This window comes from Balaenoptera physalus, assembly GCF_965194825.1.
Source record: "Balaenoptera physalus genome assembly, chromosome: 8".
Taxonomy (NCBI): Eukaryota; Metazoa; Chordata; class Mammalia; order Artiodactyla; family Balaenopteridae; genus Balaenoptera; species Balaenoptera physalus.
This window is the reverse complement of record NC_138887.1, coordinates 84,926,169-84,948,011: the sequence shown is the minus strand read 5'-3', so window position 1 is coordinate 84,948,011 and position 21,843 is coordinate 84,926,169. Positions and strand designations below refer to the sequence as shown.

Genomic DNA, 21,843 nt, shown 5'->3' with positions numbered 1-21,843 from the left:
CAGACATTAAGGACAGCACTTTTTAGACAGATTTCAATAAATAGTTTAAAATAAACACATGGATTTTTATTTTACATCTTTTTATATTTTCATGTCGTTTTACTCTGGGTAGACGTAGAATATGATGTTCCTCCTGTAGTTACTTTGGCCATTCATTTAGTCAACAGGTTCACATCTGAAATAAATGGCAAAGCTTTGCAAGAAACTCAGTGGAAATGATTACTCAAGAATGTATTTATTAAGCAGATAATAATACTCCCCGTTGTTCAAGAGGCTTTGAGAACTAACAGAGTATTTCAAGAAATACAAATGTAAGTATATAGTAATAATGAAGGATACCACCCATTGGGTGCTTCTATAATCAGACACTGTGATATTTGTATTAACATCTTTACCTTACTGATAAATCCTACTTTGCTTTTGATTCTCAGAGTAAGTGACTTGAAATCACAAAGGAGTCAATCTATCTAATGCTTTCTACACAAATGTGGATATTCTTAGGAAGGCACCACGGGCACTTCGAGCTGCCCTAACATTAAGTTGGGAAGGTACTTTAGAGATGAGCTAACCTACCCATTGATGATATGTACAGACTTTTTTCCCCTGAATCCTGGGATAGAATAGTGGGCTTTTTTCACCTCCTGATGATTCTGATAGTTTAAACATCTCTCTCTAGAGGTAACATCCAGGACTTGTAGGCCTACCTGCAGGCTAGTGACCATGTAAACAGGCTCCAGTGCGGTGACCTCTGGCTGTAGAATCCTTCCAGAGTCAATGGGCCATGTCCTTTGCTTATGGAGCAGGGTCAGCTTTCCAACTTTGGGGGATCCTGTCGTGCTGGCAAAGATCATTAGATACAATAGCATCTGCTTTTCTTCTTCTGTAAGCTTGGTTTTCATAATAACCTACTGATGTCTTAAATGTCCTCTATCGTCCTAGTCACCCAGGGCCTGAACTAAACATTAATCTTCAATATGTACATGAGATGATAGAGGCATCAAAGTCACAGAATGGAGTTCAATGAATTCCTCTACTGCTACATCCCAGTCACTTTTTAGTGGAATCCATTCAACTGAGGATGCAAACTGACTGATTCTGCTATAGCGGCAGCACAGAGCTAACCCGTGGGGTCAGTCCTTCCTAAGAATGCTGGAAGATCCTAGATGTAAAGGTACTTTCATCAAATATTTGTCTATCATTGGGGAGAAATGCCAAAAACAGGTCCATTGTTGAAGTCCTTGGTGATTCCATGCTTAGTACTTTATTTTACTGTACCCTATAAGCTAGATATTGATACTTATAATACCAATCCAGGGTCATTGAAAATATATAAAACAAACAACAAATATCCTTGAGTCGTATCTCTTTTAATCACATGAACTAAAGCCATTGAGGCTTAATTTACACCCAAGCTAGAAACGTAGAACTTTATAAAAGCTATGTCTGCATTTTCCTGGAGATATTCCTCTGAGCTTTTATAAAATACTTTTAAGAGACTCATTTTTAGGATTTATCAATTGTTTTTATGTTTTCTGTTTTATGAACTCTTGTGGTATAAAATGCCCTAGTTGCTTTTTGGTACCATGTGAAGTTTGGATGATTATAAAGCTATAGGAAATATATAGAAAATAACTCATTGGTCTAAGCTGGAGTGGGGAACTGTTCCAATGCCACTGACATACATGGTAGAAAAGGAACCCCAGAAAAATTACAAAAACAATCATTTTCATCTTTAATGAGTCAGCCATTAAAAAGTAGCTGGCATCTTAAAGGCTCTAGAAGGTCCAGATCTTATAGGCGAAGTATACATTTTTAAACAAATAATTTTAAAGAACGGTTTAATATCCGATTCAACGTCTTAGTTAAAAACTGCATATTTTAAAATGTTTATTGAGTACTTATTGAAAGCCAGACACTGGGAATAGAAAGTAAACATTGACTGAATTGTCAATATATTGTAATTGCATGATTTGTCAATTTGCTATAAATAGATGGCAGTCTAAGATGACGTAGAATTAGGGAGAAAGTCACTAATACAGCTGGTGTTATTCACTTACTCAAAAATCTTTTAAAAAATACTTTCTATGTTTCTATCAACGTACTAGGCACTAGAAATACAATGTAAGAGCTGAAGAGACTCACACATCCACACACATCCAGAGTCCCTGCCTTCAGGTTCTTTTCAGCGTAATGCAGGAATAGAGAATATGTAGGCAGCTATGAAACCATGTGATGAGTGCTGCCAAAGAAGCACAAGATGGGAGACCATGTAATCCACTGCAGGGTTCAGACAAAGCTTCCTGGAGGTGATTATGTATGAGCTCCATCTTAAACAAGAGCAAAAGTTAGCTAAGCAAGAAATACGGACAACAGCAGCCCAGAGAGAACAACATTTGCACAAATATCTAAGAGAGAGTCGATGGCACTTGTGGATACCCTGATTAGTTCAGAACTCTATATTAAGCCAAGAGAAGGGGAAGAAGAGGAGCAAAGCATAAAGCTGGAGAGAATGGTCTTTGGAAGCCATACTAAGGGGTTGTATTTTATGTTAAAGACAGTGTGACTTCATTAGAGGGGGGAAGGTGGACTTGTTCATATTCACATTTTAGAAAGATTATTTTTGAGGTAGGATAGAAAAATGATGGGAGAGAGTCAAGGATAAGCAGGAAAACTAGGTAGACTGCAGTCATTAACAGGAGAGACAGTGAGAGGTTTCATCCTTAGCGGTGACCTAGCCCCTGCTCCACACCTGAGTTGGTATCTCAGGCATAGTGGTAGAAGTGGTGAGATGTTTGTGGATGACAGGAGACTTGTCCTGGGACCACCCTCCCAGGTACCTCTCAGGCTGAGAAGAGGGCAGGGGAGCTGTGGGCGGGACCAGGATCACACCAGACAATAGCCGGCCTGCCTGAGGGCTGAAGCCTGAGGCCTTAGGGTTGCCGGCCGCACTCCCTCCTGCAACTCAGCTCATTCTAGGAAACTTCCGTGGTGACTGAGGTATCAGTTAGCTTTGCAATGTTCAAAACCGAACTCCTCTCTGCCTGTTTCTGAAAAAGGCCTGAGTTTGGGCTACTACAGATTCTCTGGATGTCTTGGCACATGGACTGACCCACACCCTTCAATCCTGCCAGACCCCTTGTATAAATACCTCCACTTTGAGTTCTTCCATCTCATTCAGAAAATAAACAAATAACAACCCCCTCCCCAAACACCCAACAAAGAAACAAACGAACAAAAACATGGGAGAGGTAATGAGCTGATGAACTAAGTGACAATCAGGAAGGTGGAGGAGGGGAATAAATAAAAGGATATTAAAATTAACGTTGTTTGGTCATCCATTGAATAGGATAAGATTTTTTTTTTTAAAAAAAGGAAAGGGTCAAAGGTGGTATTCAGTTTTCTGGCAGAGGCTTTCATGAGGATAGGGAAAACAGGTTTGGGAAGAATGGGAACAAGTGCTGGTTGCAGAGCTCAGGAGTTGGCATTCTGTGTTCCAGGTGCCTGTCGGACATCCAGGTGGAAATGTCCAGTGGTCACTTGAATATATAGGTCTGGATTACAGGCAAGAATTCTGGGATGGAGACAGTTCTAATAATAATGAGTAGCTAACATTTTTGAGCAGTTAACCTGTGCCAAGAACAATTCTAGGCATTTTTATTTTTACTTATTTATTTATTTAACATCTTTATTGGAGTATAATTGCTTTACAGTGTTGTGATAGTTTCTGCTTTATAACAAAGTGAATCAGCTAAACGTATACATATATCCCCACATCCCCTCCCTCTTGTGTCTCCCTCCCACCCTCCCTATCCCACCCCTCCAGGTGGTCACAAAGCACCGAGCTGATCTCCCTGTGCTATGGCTGCTTCCCACTAGCTATCTATTTTACATTTGGTAGTGTATATATGTCCATGCCACTCTCTTACTTTGTCCTAGCTTACCCTTCCCCCTCCCCATTGTCCTCAAGTCCATTCTCTATGTCTACCTCTTTATTCCTGTCCTACCCCTAGGTTCATCAGAACCTTTTTTTTTTTTTTTTTTAGATTCCATATATATGTATTAGCATACAGTATTTGTTTTTCTCTTTCTGACTAACTTCACTCTGTATGACAGACTCTAGGTCCATCCACCTCACTACAAATAACTCAATTTCGTTTCTTTTTATGGCTGAGTAATATTCCACTGTATATATGTGCCACATCTTCTTTATCCATTCATCTGTCAATGGATACTTAGGTTGCTGCCACGTCCTGGCTATTGTAAACAGTGCTGCAATGAACATTGTGGTACATGTCTCTTTTTGAATTATGGTTTTCTCATGGTGTATGCCCAGTAGTGGGATTGCTGGGTCTATAGGTAGTTCTATTTTTAGTTTTTTAAGGAACCTCCATACTGTTTTCCATAGTGGTTGTATCAATTTACATTCTCACCAACAGTGTAAGAAGGTTCCCTTTTCTCCACACCCTCTCCAGCATTTATTGTTGGTAGATTTTTTGATGATGTCCATTCTGACCCGTGTGAGTTGATACCTCATTGTAGTTTTGATTTGCATTAGAAAGCCCAGAGATAAACCCACGCATGTATGGTCACCTTAGCTTTGATAAAGGAGGCAAGAATATACAGTGGAGAAAAGACAGCCTCTTCAATAAGTGGTGCTGGGAAAACTGGACAGCTACATGTAAAAAAATGAAATTAGAACACTTCCTAACACCATACACAAAAATAAACTCAAAATGGATTAAAGACCTAAATGTAAGGCCAGACACTATCAAACTCTTAGAGGAAAACATAGGCAGAACACTCTATGACATAAATCACAGCAAGATCCTTTTTGCCCCACCTCCTAGAGAAATGGAAATAAAAACAAAAATAAACAAATGGGACCTAATGAAACTTCAAAGCTTTTGCCCAGCAAAGGAAACCATAAACGAGATGAAAAGACAACCCTCAGAATGGGAGAAAATATTTGCAAACGAAGCGACTGACAAAGGATTAATCTCCAAAATATACAAACAGCTCATGTAGCTCAATATCAAAAAAACAAACAATTCAATCCAAAAATGGGCAGAAGACCTAAAAAGACATTTCTCCAAAGAAGATATACAGATTGCCAACAAACACATGAAAAGGTGCTCAACACTGCTAATCATTAGAGATTCTAGGCATTTTGTATGTATTTAAGTCTCAACCACAATTATATTATTTTCCCATGTAAGAGATTACAGTGAACTGATGCACAAGTGAAGTAAAGTTTCTAAGATCACACAGACACTATGTGGGACAAGGTTGGTTAGCCAAGGTTTTACTGGAGTCCTTGGTGAGCAGTTAAAAATGGAGAAGAAAGAAAAGAAGGAAAACTTACGATATGTTAAAGCATGAATGAGAGGTAAAGAACTAGAAGCAATGAGTGTACATCACTGTTTTCTCACACAAATATCCAGGCCTTACTGGCCACTGAGGATAAAATGGGATGACGTTAACCTTTTGTGTTTTGTCGATTCCTACATAACCATCAAAATCAGGAAATGCATTGATAAAATTTTCCCATCTAATGATCAAACTCCATTCAAGCTTTAACGTATGTCCTTAATGTCTTTTATAGCAAAAGACATCCAGTCCAGGATCACACACATTTGTCATTTCTCTTTAGTTTCCTTCAGCTTGAAATTGTTTGTCTTTCCTTGGTTTTCAAAGACTTGATACTTTTGAAGGTTACGGGCTAGTTATTTTGTAGAATGTTCCTCAGTTTATCTGCTGCTTCCTCATGATTAGGTTCAGGTTCTGCAACTTTAGCAGGAATGTCACAGAAGTGATACAGTGTTCTTATTGTATCTATTATGTGGTACATGATTTCCATTTTTCCCATCATTAGTGGTGTTAGCTTTGATTCTCTTGATTAAACTAATATCTGCCTGGATAGTAGCTGTGAAATTACTCTTTATCTCTTTGTAATCAGTTTTTTTATGGGGAGGTATTTTGAGCTTATATGAATATCCTACTCATGATCAAATGTTTGACTTATTCACTTATTTATATCAGTATGAACTCATTGATTATTATTTTATTCAATTGATTATGATCAATACTGTCATTTTCTATTTTGATGCTCAAGTTATGCCATATTTGACCATCGGGAGCCACTTGAAGCTGGATTCTACACCATTTGACGTGTCCCCACCCTCCTATTAGCACATTCTTGTTTTTTAGCAAAATAAAATTCCCAGGCTCATCTTGTACTTTCTCTGTTCCAGTCCTGGAAGCAGACTTTTCCCAAGAAGCCCTGGTTCATTTTAGTGAATGGTATATAAAAGCCAGATCATGACACCACTTTTACTGGAGTATTGCCACTCAGGACCTTAAATCCCCATTTCCTGTGCCAGGTTATATAATACTTGAATGAAGTGTATTCAAGAATGTTGAATAATTGATAGAGAAATCTTTTCCAACTTTAGAGAAAATATTCTTCCCATTCATAGGATCATAGCCTTTCCTTATGGACAATTTATCCAATATCAGTACTTTCTGCGTCAATCAGATTTATATAACGTTGAGTATTGGAACCAGTCCGGTTCCCTCTTTCAACTGCTCTTCAATGCCAGGTGCAGGTAATCCACCTGGTAACAATTCCATGTCCTTTCTGCAGGCATCTAACTTCTTTAACTACTTATCTCTTTCCTTAACCTCTTGAATAAGAATGCCCACAACTCTCCCAAGACCAAGCAGCATTTTGCAATACTGGTCATTCTAAATTTATTCAGGACCAAAAATAGTTCTCATCTCCTCCCATCACATAAACAAAGGCAAAGAACGTCTCAGAGATGTTCATCTACTCCAGAAATACAGAACAGTTTGTATTACCAACAGAATACTTAACTTCTAGGTCCAAAAAAATATCAGATTTGGGTTAACAGTGTTCTGTTCTCCACAAGAACAACAGGGAAATGCTTGCTTTATATTTATCTAACAAAGATGTCTAATTAAATATTTTTCCAGAACAACAAAAAACCATTTTATTTTGCCCTTAAAAAATCTGCTTGCTATTTTGAAATGACAAAGTTTCTAGGGTCTATGGTTTAGGTTTTTCAAAATGATTAGGGCCAAGTGTCTCAGCCAGGATACCCCCCAACTGCATTTTTAAGAATTTTAGACAGTGAAAGGCAAGATACTGGCAAATAGTGTGGCAAATAGGATGGGTTGAATCTTTTTAATGTGGAAAAGAACTAAGCATATTTACAGGTTGCGGAGGAAGAGCCCATAGCGGGGAGAGACTGGTGAGCCAGAGAAAGAACACAGTTGTTGAAGCAGGTTCCTGGGGAGATAGGGCCTACATTTTGCATGGTGCTCAGTGGTGACATATTGGTAGCATATAAAACAAACCTAGAGATTCCTAGTCTCAAGCTTTTATACGTGATTTGGGCATACTATTTTCTTAGTGGTGATATAAGCTAAGGCTTCAGGTAGTATCTGAGCCCTTACCAAATGGGTACATGTGAGTCTCTGCTCAGACTGTCAGAGCCATCCCTACAGTGTTCTGAAATGCGGAAAGCTCTGGAGCCCCTGAAATTTATAGCACAAGGGGATCTTGTGTGGCACCTGACTGGCCAGTCACCAGGGAATCACAATTATATACTACTCTCCCCACTCCCACCACCAGGGGTTAGTAATGGGAGATTAGAAGTTCCTTCAACATGATTGGATGATTGGAGACAATCTCTGAAATTAGCAGTAAGAGGCTTGGTCAAGGAATCCTTCTCCTTGAACTTTTGCCTTCACTTTCAAATTAACTTTCTCTTCTTACACAGTACCTTAACCCGGAAACGTAGTCACAGTGTTTCTTTTGAGTTTCAGTGCTTAGCCTTGCTGCAGGACAGTTTAGCAGGTGACTAACACTTCACTCCAACTTTACTATATTGAAAGGAATTTATTACAGGATTTTAGGTGATTTATAGAATTAAGAGAGTTGAAGAAAGAGACTTGAGTCTGAGTGTCTAGGAATGGTTCCCAAACTACAATGCAGAACAGGACCACCAAGGGAACTTCTGCCCCTGCTTCGATTAGAAGCTGCCTGGGGAATTAGGGTGTTGCTATGACAACCACCTGGCTCCAGAACCACATTTTTTCTGCTAGATGCATCCCAGCCTCTCCATAGTTCCAAATTCAAGTCTCGTGAAAGTACATCCAGTTGAGAGACCTCACATTACATCCCAAGTCCTAGTATTGAAGGAAATCTTTCTGTCCACCCTCTGAAGTACAGAAGACACACTAGAAATAAAGTAAATTGGATATTGAATGGGCCAACATCTACCACAATGTTCTACCTATATTATTGCAGTTAAGGTTGATGATTCCTTTCACCAGAGATATTACTTCCTTGGCCAGTGGCTGTCAGACATCAGTCACCACTCCTCATTCTTAATGGGTTATTGCTTGAGCTCTAATATTCCTTCCAAACTGAAATGGGGAAGAAGAAACCTTAAGTTCAAATTTCTTACTCTAGCCGGACAGTTTTCATTTTATGCAAATAAGCGGCATGAGAAGGAAATCCACCCTTTACCTATGACTCTAGTCTCTAGAGTTTTTAGCATAAAGGACCAACTACAACGTTCCTAATGTCTAAAAACTGACAGTCTTAAGTTCGAAGAGGCTTAGTCCTTTTGAAGAAAAAAACTAAGGCAAAGTCTCAGTTCAAATAGACAATGATACTGCGTTTGCTTGAAACAGGTAAGAAACAGAAATCAGGCCACAGGCCTGAAAGTGTTAATGCATTCCAAAAACCATTTCTTTTCCATCAAACTATGGTTTGAGTTTGAGTGTGCTTAGTTTCTAAGAACAAAGTCAAAAAAGTACAAATGACTGAAACAAAAGTCTGAAGTATTGGGGAATATTAAAGAAAAAAACAACATTTACACATGTGTGAAGAAGCTATAAAATTATGCTTCTGGGTCTTGAAGAGAAAATTTATAAAAACTTATGTAGATTTTGTATGGATGTTGGGTTTATTATATTTTGAGCTACTATCCTAGTGAGATCATAGAATAAGGTCACGACTCTGGTTACAAGTTGAAGCCTTTTCTAAACAGTATAAACTTCCCCAGTATCCATACCCTAGGGAAGAGATGGAATGCTAGACAAGGATATGAAATTCAGAACATATTGTAAAGCAGAGGTCCATGTGGTGCTGGTCTACAGGCCAAATTCAGTCAGCAAACAGGTTCTATTCAGCCAGAACTATGTAGGGGTTCACATGTTATTTTAAAATTTTTGCTCTCCACTTTGTAATTTGCTTTATTTTTTTCACTGTCCAAATTTCCGGATTATAATGTTTCAAGTAAAAATCCAGTTTCCCATCTTTTTTGGAAGTTCTTATAACCTTGGTCCCACAATCTATAAGGGTGACAACAGAGAGACCTGCAATGTTGCTGTCCCCAGTTTGTTGGGAACCCACCACACTCCCTATGGTCTCTTTACCTGGCCCATTGCACTTCTTTAGATTTTCTGACAGGTGTCTGTATGCATGTGAGTAATTTCTGCCTAAAAGGGTCAGCAAAAGGAAGTCCCACCTGTCATTTGGCTCAGTCTCTTAGACATGGCCTTAAAGGATTCCAGATGAGGTAGAACGCTCACCTCATGAAAGAGGCATACAGAGGGCTCTACAGGGGACAGCCAAGGCACAGAGCCTGCTGCACTCTGCTCAACAAACGTTTGTGAAAGGAATGAGTAAGTGATGCAAAAAGAAAATCAAACTGGAGGAAAATTGATGAGTTTGGCTATCAACTTTACTCATTTAAAAGCTGATTATTGTTTCTTATAGACTCTGGATTCTGTTCTTATTTGTAGCAAGTTTTCATATATTAATTGGACAAACATTTATTACTTATATAAAGCACTGTAATAAGTGTTATGAGAATATACATTAGGCATCACTGCTCCCAAGAAGATTAATCAAAATGTATCTATAAAATGGCCAAAATTACCCCTTTGATAGTAATTAAAAAACAATTAGTAAACAATAGTAAATAGTAATTAAACAATTTGAGTCCTATTTACACTTTTATTGATTAATCATTTCTTTTAATAATGTTATGCTTTTGAATATTACAAACATGTTTAAATTTCACGCCTACCTGTTTTATGGTAGGAGAATTAGCTGAATCAACTCTTACTTGAACTGATGTGTAAAATGCAAAAGGTTTCCCTTCATGGAAAAGATAATAAAAGTGAACCATGCATTGTCTAAGTATTAATTCCTATTATGATGCTTAAATAGCCTTTAGATTAATATCAATTTAATAACAAGCAGTATGGTCTTGGTTAGGAGCATTAGATTACACAGTCAAGCTGTCTACCTTGGGTGAGTCGAACTGATCTTGGGCAGGTCATTCAATGTCTCAAAGTCTTAGTATTCATTCACAGCTGTAAAAAACAGATCATAACACTTCTGTGTCATTGTGAGGTTTAAATCAGATAAATTTAAATTAGTACTATGCAGCCACTTAAAAAGTGTTCTGTAAGATAAAAAATTCTAATGAAAGCATTAAATAAATCTTTTTAGGTCATTGAACCATGAAAAGCCAGTTGACAAAGGCCAAAATACGTAACTAGAATCCTTTGAAGTAAAAATGGGTTTTTTTTTCCCTCGATAATTTAGAAAATATAAATTTAATAGTTAAATGTTTAGTCCATTAATTTTATTTTCCTTTTAATCTCTAAGATTAGTCTCTAAACTTTGTTTTAGAGTCAGATAAAATATTTAGACAATTCAAAAGTCAAGTCTACAAAAGATTTATTTTAAAACATCAAACTACTGCCTCTGTCCACTCCTCTTTTCTTAGATAAGTGATAACACACTGTATACGCCATTTTCCACTGAGCTTTTTACCTTAAGAATATACCCTGAAGATAGCTCTGCAATGGTACATATATTCCTCAATCTATTTTATAGCTGCTTAATACTCAGCTGTGTGTATGTAACATAGTTTATTCAACCAACTCCTTTGATGGATACATATTTGGATTATTTCTGCTTGGCCAATAGTGCTTCATGAATAGCCTTGTGTATACAATAAGATAGTCTTTGGATGGATCTCTAAGATAATTTCTAACCTAATTGAAACTTTAAAACATCCTGTAAAGTTTAGGAATTAAAATACTTCATGAAATACTGGGTTATTGCCTATATGACGGGCGTACTCTTGCCTTTGTATGTTATTGTGACAGCATAACAAGCAGTCTGCCTCTTCAGGAAATTAGATGATTTGCTAAAGTTTTTTGCTCTTTTTCTCTCATTTGTTACTGAAGATAGCTTTCATCTCTCTGCCTCAATGAGATGCCAGGAAAATTACTTAGTAGAAAGCTGACATAAAACATTTTTCATGGCCTTTATTGCATTTCCTCATTCTCACACATTGTAAGGAGAAAGAAATTTTAAGATCTTTTTTCTCCCACCTTTCTCCAAATTTTTAACCACTTTAGTAAAAAATTATTTTCTCATTACAGCTTTATTAAGCTATAACTAACAGCATAAAATTCACCACTTATTTCAAGTCTACAGTTCAGTGTATTCTATTATATTCAGAGCTGTGGAACCATAAGCACAATCTAATTTTAGAACATTTTCGTAACCCCGATAAGAAACACCAGATCCCATTAGCAGTATCCCACCCCCCTGACTAGTTCTAGGTGACTATTAATCTACTTTATGTCTATAGATTTGCCTATTCTGAATATTTTACACAGATGAAATCAACAATATGTGGCCTTTTGTAACCAACTTCCTTCACTTAGCATAATGCTTTTGAGATTGGTCCATGTTTTAGGATGTATAAACACCTTGTTGATTTTTATTGCCAAAAAATATTCCATTGCATGGATATACCATATTTTGTTTATCGATTCATCACTTCATGGATACTTTGTTATTTTTTCCACTTTTTGACTATTATGAATAACACTGCTATGAATACTAGGTACACGTTTTTGGACAGATCTTTTTCTTTTTCTTGAATATGTACCTAGGAGTGGAATTACTGAGTCATGTGAAAATTCTATGCATTTAACTGCCAAACTGTTTTCCAAAACCGCTGCAACATTTACATTCCTACTAGCACAGTCAAATGTATGCACAAGAGTTCCATTTTTTATACACTTTGACCAACACTTGTTATTGTCTGACTTTTTGAAGTGTATCTATCCTAGTAGATGTGATTTTGATTTGCATTTTCCTGCTGGCTAATAATGTTGAGCATCAACATGCTTATTGGCTATATAAATATCTTTTCCAGAGAAAGGTCTATTTAATTCTTTGCCAGTTTTTAATGGGTTCAATTTATTTTTTATTGTTGAGTTATAGGGACTTTTTATATACTCTGGATAGTAGTCTCTTTTCAGATGCATGATATACAGTATTTTCTCCCATACTGTGGGTTGTATTTTCACTTTGATAATGTGCTTTAAAGCATGAAAATGTTTAATTTTAGTGAAGCCAATTATCTATTTTTTGATTACTTTTGATTTTGTTGTCATATCTAAGAAACTGTTTTCTGATCTAAGGTCACAAAGATTTACACCTATGTATTCTTCAAACTGTTTTATACTTTAGCTCTTACATTTGGGTCTTTGATTAATTTTGAGTCAATTTCTGTAGATGATAAGGGTCCAAATTCACTCTTAGGGATGTTGTTATTCAATTGTGCTTGAAAAATTTTATTGAAAATACTATCCTTTGCCCATTCAACTGTGTTGGCACCTGGGTCAAATCAGTTGACCATAAATGTATGATTTCTGGATTGTCAATTATATTCCATTCTCTATATGTCTCTCCTTATGCCATGATCACACTGTATTGATTACTGCAGCTTTTTAGTAAGTTTTAAAACTGGAAAGTTTGAGTACTCCAACAGACACAGGAAGTAAACCTAGAAATACAGATCTAGGTCAGTTATGAAGGACTTTTCATTTTATTTTGTTTGGGATATTTAATCAGGAGTGTAACATGATCAGATTTGACTTTTAGGAAGATAACTGACAACAAGATGGAGGATCAGTTGGGAGAAGCAGATCCCCTGTGGCAAAAAGACTGGTTAGAAGGCTGTTGCAACAGTTGAAAGAGGATGAGATAGCCACTAAGACAAATGACTGTAGGGAAGATTTGGATAAGATAAATTTAATCAATATTTAACAGACAATGAACATAAGTGAGAGGGATATCAAAAATGACTCCAAGATCCCAAAACAAGATTTCAAGCAACATGTCTGGGAAAACAAGATATCACGCTGACTTGCATGCTAAGTCACTAAATTACAGACCTAAATCTTGACCTGGGTCAGAAATGGTCTCAGAGCCTTAGATGGGGTTGAGCCTGCCAGTGGGCACTCACTAATTGGTCCCACATTAGGTGAACTGGGTCAGATAGGTCACTGCATTGTGTTAAGAGCCAGCTTCCATTTCTCCATCTCATTCCTAAGGATATTATAACTTGGTCACATTCCTTGCTGAAGTATGTCTATAGCATCCCCTTAACCTGCCTGTCATATGACCATCCCTTAAAAAGAAACAGCACATTTCACCTGGCTGAAGTTCTCTGTAAACTAATATCTTGCTAACACATTTTTTTTCCAACCACTCAAACCCATTTAAAACATCCTTTAAGGGCTTCCCTGGTGGCACAGTGGTTGAGAATCTGCCTGCCAATGCAAGGGACACGGGTTCGAGCCCTGGTCTGGGAAGATCCCACATGCCGCGGAGCAACTAGGCCCGTGAGCCACAATTACCGAGTCTGCACGTCTGGAGCCTGTGCTCCGCAACAAGAGAGGCCATGATAGTGAGAGGCCCGCGCACCGCGATGAAGAGTGGCCCCCACTTGCCACAACTAGAGAAAGCCCTCGCACAGAAACGAAGACCCAACACAGCCATAAATAAATTAATTAATTTTTAAAAAAATCCATTAAATAGTTTTGCTAGGTATTTACATTAGGACTGTCACTTCATAGTTTTCCAAATGTAATTTTCCCCTATTTTTGAAACAAATCAGAATGACATTTGCCAACCTTCCATCTTCTGGATCATCTCTTATTTTTTATGATTTATAATCAAACACCAACACTTAGATTTCCAGGTTTTTTGAGGGTTATTGGATATAAGACATCTGCCTCTTGAACTTACTTAAAATTCACAAATGAGATCCCCAGGACTATTAACTTAGTATTGTATGTTCATTCCCTCAGGCAGATATAAATTTAGCATATTTGAGACAGGGCATTAAGACCTGTTTATCTGGAGTCCCATAAGCAAGCTGGAGAGCAGTAGATGATGGGATTGGGGTGGGGGGGTAGGAAAGGGCCAGATCATATAATGCAAATTAGCATAGACTGAAAAACTTCTGAATAGAGGAGTCTTAATGACTGAATGTTTGTGTCCCACCAAAATTTATGTTCACCCCCAAATTGACTGTATTAAGAGGTAACGCCTTTGGGAGGTTATTAGATTTGGATGAGATCATGAGGACAGAACCCTCTTCAATGGGATTAGCATCCTTGTAAGAGTTACGAGAAAGCTTGCTGCTTTGTGTGATTGGAGGATCTAAGAAAAGGCAGCAATCTATCAGCCAGGAAAGGGGTCCTCACCAGACAGTGGGTCTGCTGGCACCTTGATCTTGGACTTCCAGCTTTCAGAGCTGTCAGAAATGTTTGTTTTCTAAGCCACTCAGTCTATGATAATTTGTTATAGCAGCCCAAACTAAGACAATGAGCAAAAAGTCAACTATTTTATACTCCCAAGCTGGTTTGCCCACCATGTGTTTACTTACCATCAGATCACAATAATAACAATACATATTTATTGAGTTCTTTACTAAGCACCAGGCAATATTAAGTTTTTTTTTTACATACCTAGTTTCATTTATTTCTCACGATATGTCTATAGGGTACTATATTAGCATTTAGTTAAAGAACAAACTCCATTCTAGTTAAGTTAAATGAGTTTTTATTACAGGGTATTATATAGCTTATAGAATCAAAAGAGAACAGTTCCAAAAGCCACACCACAAAATCAGTGCTGCCTCTTCTAAGATCAGAAAATCATTGGTCCCAAAACTAACACTGCTCAGGAAGCCACAACAACCAGGTGGCTGCCACAATCAGAGAACTGCCATAAATCAGAAGCTGTTCTAGCTGCCAGCCTAGGAATCATTCCATGCTAGCTACAATCTGCACTAGCAGAATGGATGTCCCATCCCTACCGCTTGGCACCTATAAAGCAAATGACTGGACATGGTGAACTCTGCTTAATGCTGCCACAGAACAAATGAACTGCTTGCAATACATCTTGGCCAGCAGAAAAAGCAGAAGTACATCATCTGCTTCACTTCAGCCTTTTAAATTTCAAGAAATGTATCTTACTGTTTAACCTTTATCATACCCACAGCCCTAGCTGCAAGTGAGACTGGAATATGCAGCTTTTGAAGTGGCTTTATTGGGATGCAATTTACATGAAATAAAATTCTTCCACTGTAAGTATAGAGTTCAATGAGTTTTGAGAAATTATACAGTTATTTAACTACCACCACAACCAAGATATACAACCTTCCCATCATCCTAAAATGTTCACTGGTGTTCCTCCCCAGTCAATCATCACCTGCCACGACAGTACCAGGCAACTATGGATCTACTTTCTATCATTATAGTTTTGCCTTTGAGAATTTCATATAAATGAAATCATACATTACATTCTCTTATGTGTTTGGCTTTTTCACTTAGTTTAAAGCTTTTGAGTTTACATTTTGTTGCATATATCAGTAGTGATTTGTTTCTTTTTATTGATGAGGTCAATAAGCCAAGAAAAAGAAAAAAAAGAACATAGAAATTGGTGAGAAAGAAATAAAATTGATTTTAATAGAAGATAAATGATTAAGTAAGAATGAAGTCGAATTTACAAAAAAAGCTACTAAAACTAATAAGTGAGTTTAGTAAGATCGAAGGTTATAAAATAAATACACAAGAATCAATACAATATGGTACTGGCACAAAAACAGAAATATAGATCAATGGTACAGGATAGAATGCCCAGAGATAAACCCATGCACATATGGGCACCTAATTTATGACAAAGGAGGCAAGAACATACAATGGGGAAAAGACAGGCTCTTCAATAAGTGGTGCTGGGAAAACTGGACAGCTACATGTAAAAGAATGAAATTAGAACACTCCCTAACACCATACACAAAAATAAACTCCAAATGGATTAGAGACTTAAATGTAAGACCAGACACTATAAACCTTTTAGAGGAAAACATAGGAAAAACACTCTTTGACATAAACCACAGCAAGATCTTTTTTGACCCATCTCCTAGAGTAACAGAAATAAAACAAAAATAAACAAATGGGATTTAATTAAACTTAAAACCTTTTGCATACCAAAGGAAACCATAAACAAGACAAAAAGACAACCTCAGAATGGGAGAAAATATTTGCAAATGAAATGACAAAGGATTAATCTCCAAAATATACAAACAGCTCATGGAGCTCAATATCAAAAAAACAAACAATCCAGTGAAAAAATGGGCAGAAGACCTAAATAGACATTTTACCAAGGAAGACATACAGATGGTCAAGAGGCACATGAAAAGATGCTCAACATCACTAATTATTAGAGAAATGCAAATCAAAACTACAATGAGGTATCACCTTATGCCATTCAGAATGGCCATTATCAAAAAATCTACAAACTATAAATGCTGGAAAGGGTGTGGTGAAAAGGGAACCCTCCTACACTGTTGGTGGGAATGTAAATTGATACAACCACTATGGAAAACAGTATGGAGGTTCCTTAAAAAACTAAAAATAGAATTACCATACGACCCAGCAATCCCACTACTGGGCATATACCAGAGAAAACCATAATTCAAAAAGACACATGCACCACAATGTTCATTGCAGCACTATTTACAATAGCCAGGTCATGGAAGCAACCTAAGTGTCCACTGACAGATGAATGGATAAAGAAGATGTGGCACATATATACAATGGAATATTACTCAGTTATAAAAATGAAACGAAATTGAGTTATTTGTAGTGAGGTGGATGGACCTAGAGTCTGTCATACAGAGTGAAGTAAGTCAGAAAGAGAAAAACAAATACCGTATGCTAATGTATATATATGAAATCTAAAAAAAAAAAAAAAAAAGGTACTGATGAACCTAGTTGCAGGGCAGGAATAAAGAGGCAGACATAGAGAATGGACTTGATGACATGGGGTGGGAGGGCAAAGCTGGGGTGAAGTGAGAGTAGCATCTACATATACACACTACCGAATGTAAAATAGTTGGCTGGTGGGAAGAAACAGCATAGCATAGGGAGATTGTCTCAGTGCTTTGCGATGACCTAGAGGGGTGGGATAGGGAGGATGGGAAGGAGGCTCAAGAGGGAGGGGATATGGGGATACATGTATGCATATGGCTGATTCACTTTGTTGTGCAACAGAAACTAACACGGTATTGTGAAGCAGTTATACTCCAATAAAGACCTATTAAAAAAGAATCAACAGGGGCTTCCCTGGTGGCGCAGTGGTTGGGAATCCGCCTGCCAATGCAGCGGACACGGGTTCGTGCCCCGGTCTGGGAAGATCCCACATGCCGCGGAGCGGCTAGGCCTGTGAGCCACAACTACTGAGCCTGCGCGTCTGGAGCCTGTGCTCCGCAACAGGAGAGGCCGCGGCGGTGAGAGGCCCGCGCACCGCGATGAAGAGTGGCCCCCGCTTGCCACAACTAGAGAAAGCCCTCGCACAGAAACGAAGACCCAACACAGCCAAAAATAAAAATAAATAAAATAAATAAATTAAAAAAAAAAAAAAAGTTGTAGCACTGAGTGCAACTCTTTAAAAAAAAAAAAGAATCAACAGAGGAAGCTCAGCTCAGTGCTCCGTGATGACCTAGAGGGGTGGGATGAGGAGGAAGGGAGGCTCAAGAGGGAGGAGATATATGTATACATATAGCCGATTCACTTTGCTGTACAGCAGAAACTAACAACATTGTAAAGCAATTATACTCCATTAAAATAAAATAAAATGGCTCCTAAAAAAAAAGAATCAATAGTATTTTTATAAACATCCTGGCAATGAATGATTTAAAATATAGCATTTACATTGGTATCCAAAAATTTGAAATACGGAAATTTTAACAAAATATGTGAAAATTCTGTACACTCTTCACACTGAAAACGATAAGACCTTGCTAAGAAAAAAATAAAGACTATCTAAAGAAAATGGAGGCCTATACCAGCTTCATGAATCAGAAAATCTAATGTCACTGTCTTAGTTGGCTTATGCTACTCTAACAAAATGCCAGACTGGATAGCCTAAACAACAATCTATTTCTCAGTTTTGGAGGCTGGGAAGTCCAAGATCACAGTGTTAGCAGATTTGCTTCTTGGTGAGGACCTTCTTCCTGACTTGCAGGTGGCCACCATCTTGCTATGTGCTCACATGGCCTTTCCTTGGTGGGTGCCAGTGGAGAGAGAGAGATCTTGTGTCTCTTCCTCTTTTCATAACGGCATGAATTCCATCATGAGGGCCCCTCATCATCTAATCTAAGCCTAATTACCACCCAAAGGCCCCGTCTCCAAATACTATCACCTTGGAGATTAGAGCTTTAACATTTGAATTGGAGAAGACACAAACATTCAGTCCATAGAAATAGCCTAGCTTATTTTTGTTTACTTGTCATATAAATTTCTGAGAGGGGAGTACTGAAATCTTCAACTCTAGGTATAGATCTCTCTGTTCTTTCCGTCTTATCAGTTTTGGGGTCATGTATTTTGAAAGCACTATTATTTGAAAGAGTATACATTTAGTACGGTTATACCTTCTTTAACTGGCCCCTTTTACCTATAAAATGTACCTTTTTTTCCCCTGGTAAAAAAACTCTTGGTCTTAAGTCTATTTGGATATTAGTATAGCCTCTGGCTTTCTTCTGATTATGGTTTGCACAGTATATCTTTTCCCATCCTTTTTTTTTTTCTTTACCTATTTTTCTCTTTACATTTCAAATGGGTTCCTTTATACACAATACGGTTGTGTCTTGCTTTTTCACTCAATATGAGTCTTTTGTCTACTTTTAGAGTGCTTAGACAATACCATTATTGTGATTATGAGTATTTTCAATGTATTATTTTGCTGTTTGTCTTCCTAATTAACTGCCTGGATTTTTCACTATTCCTTTTTCCTCTCTTCCTGCTTCTTTTGGATTGAGGATTTGATTATGATTCTATTTATCTCCACTAATGGCTTATTTTCCATATATATTTGTTTGTTTTTTTAGGGGTTGCTCTACAACAACCTTTAAAACACACCTTTATGTTACTGCAATATGCCTTACATAATAATTTCAATATTGTTTATATCATTACAGCAGTGTACGTCCATTTCTTCATTCTTTGTGCTGCTTTCATACAGTTTACTTTTACATGTGTTATAAATCCCACAATATATTATTTTGCTTTTAACAATTATTTTTTATCTTTTAAGAGATTTCCTAACTGAGATAAAAATGTATTTTTTATTTACTCACATACTTACTATTTCTGGCCACTTTCACTTACTTTTATACATATTTTTTGTTACCAATTTTCTTCTGCCTGAAGAAATTCCTTTAACATTCATTGTAGTGCAGGTTTGCTGGAAAACAATTATCTTCGCTTCCAATTATTTGAAAAATATTTTTCTTTTGTCTTCATGTTTGAATGACATTTTGTGTCTTTGGCAGCTTTTAAGATTTTTCTTATTATAACATTTTTTGGACAATTTGATTATATTGTGCACTGACGTAGCTTTCTGCACTTTTATTTGGCTTGGGGTTCTTTGAGCTTCTTTGATCCAAGGGTTTAAGTTTTCACCAATTTGGAAAACTTTTGGCCAATGTTTTCTTCAAATAGTTCTGTCCTCTGCCCTCTCCTTACCCAACCATCTTTCTTTCCTTCTAGGACTCAAATTAAACGTTTATGAGACATGTTGATATTGTCCCACAGATAGCTGACACTCTTTTAAATTTTGTTCAATATTTTTTGTCTCTTCATGCTTCCTTTTTAATCATTTCTAGTGCTATGTTTTCAAGTTCACTGATCATTTCTTCATCCCTAATTTGTTATTAATCCTCTCTGGTGTATTTTTCATTTCATATATTGTGTTTTCATTGCTTTAAATTCTACTTGGGTCTCCTTAATGTTTAATTTTTTCTTTTACATTCTTAAACAAATTAATAAGATTCATAATAGCTGTTTGGGATCCTTTTCTGTCAATTCCATCATTTTTATCAGTTTATATCTGTTTCTATTGATTTTTCTCTTGGTCAAGGGTAATGTTTTCCTACTTCCTTGCATGCCAGGGAATTTTTTCATTGATGCCAGACATTGTAAATTTAAAGATAATGAATGCTAGATTTTATTGTATACTCTTTAAAATGTCCAACTTTGTTATGACCTGCTATAAAGTGACTTAGTTCACTTTGATCCTTTTGTGGCTTTAAACTTTTTTCCCCCACATGCACAGAGCAGTCTTCCCTCTGGAATAATCTGTCTTCACTACTAAAGCATGACCTTTCTGAGTACTCTGTCCAGTGGTTTGTGTATTATGAAATTTAGCCACTCTGGCTGGAGGGAATGTGATGCATTCCTAGCCTTATATGTTTCTGGAATGATTTGGCAACTGACTTCCAATGCTTTTTTAATTTCCCCCAGCCTCATGATATTTCACCTCATCTTTACATAAATCAGTACTACTCAAAGACTAAACAAGACCCCCCCTAAATCTTTGGTGCTCTCTCTCTTTACAGCTTTCTCCTTTCTAACATTTGATCTTGCAAATTATAGCTACCTTGGCTTCCCTGGACTCTAGTCTCTACCCTCCTCGATTTAGCAAGGCTATCAGGCTTTCTTTGGTGTCCCTTCCCCATGCTGTGACCTGGGAAATGTTCTTGGGCAGTGAACACTTCATGTGTTCCCTCCTCTCAGGGATCACAGTGTGGCAGTGCTTTTTGTCCAATTTTAAAAAAACATTTGTTTTTATAAATTTTCTCCATCTTTCTAGTTGCTTATGGCAGAAGAACAATTCCTGTAAAAGTTCATCCTTTACAGGGAGAAGCAAACAATCACAGAAATACAGTTTGTAGTTTTCTACCCTGCAGAGAGGAAGGCAGACTAGACAGAAGGTAGAATAATTTCTGAGCACCATCCACCACATCTATCCATATTATCCTCATGCTGCAAAGAAGAACACTTGGGCATAATAATTCATGGAGATAGTAAGTGGTAGAAATAGGATTAGAGGGGCTTCCCTGGTGGTGCAGTGGTTGAGAATCTGCCTGCCAATGCAGGGGACACGGGTTCGAGCCCTGGTCTGGGAAGATCCCACATGCCGCGGAGCAACTAGGCCCGTGAGCCACAATTACTGAGCCTGTGCGTCTGGAGCCTGTGCTCCGCAACAAGAGAGGCCGTGATAGTGAGAGGCCCGCACACCGCGATGAAGAGTGGCCCCCGCTTGCCGCAACTAGAGAAAGCCCTCGCACAGAAACGAAGACCCAACACAGCCATAAATAAATAAGTAAATAAACAAATACTTAAAAAAAAAAAAAAAAGAATTAGGATTAGAAACAATCTTATCTCAGAGCCTATGCCATTAGTCATTCCTCTCTACTTCCTCCTTAATTCTAAATATTCACGCTCATCCATGCCCGACTCTGATTCTTTTCCATTTTGGATCTACTTTTTGTATATCCAAACCCAGTCTAATAGAATAAAGACCCTGGAACCCTAGCTAACTCATTAAAGGAGTAACCACTTTCACAGATAAACAAGAGA

The 21,843-nt window shown here is 37.5% G+C and overlaps 1 long non-coding RNA gene across 1 annotated transcript in view; it reads left to right on the top strand.

Annotated features, from left to right (window-relative positions):
• LOC309665777 overlaps positions 1-21,623 on the top strand; it is a 171,560-nt gene extending 149,937 nt beyond the window's left edge. The window contains exon 2 of the long non-coding RNA XR_014266688.1: positions 21,311-21,623. This is a non-coding gene — a long non-coding RNA (uncharacterized lncRNA). The remainder of the gene's footprint in view (positions 1-21,310) is intronic.
• The last annotated feature ends 220 nt before the right edge of the window (positions 21,624-21,843 follow it).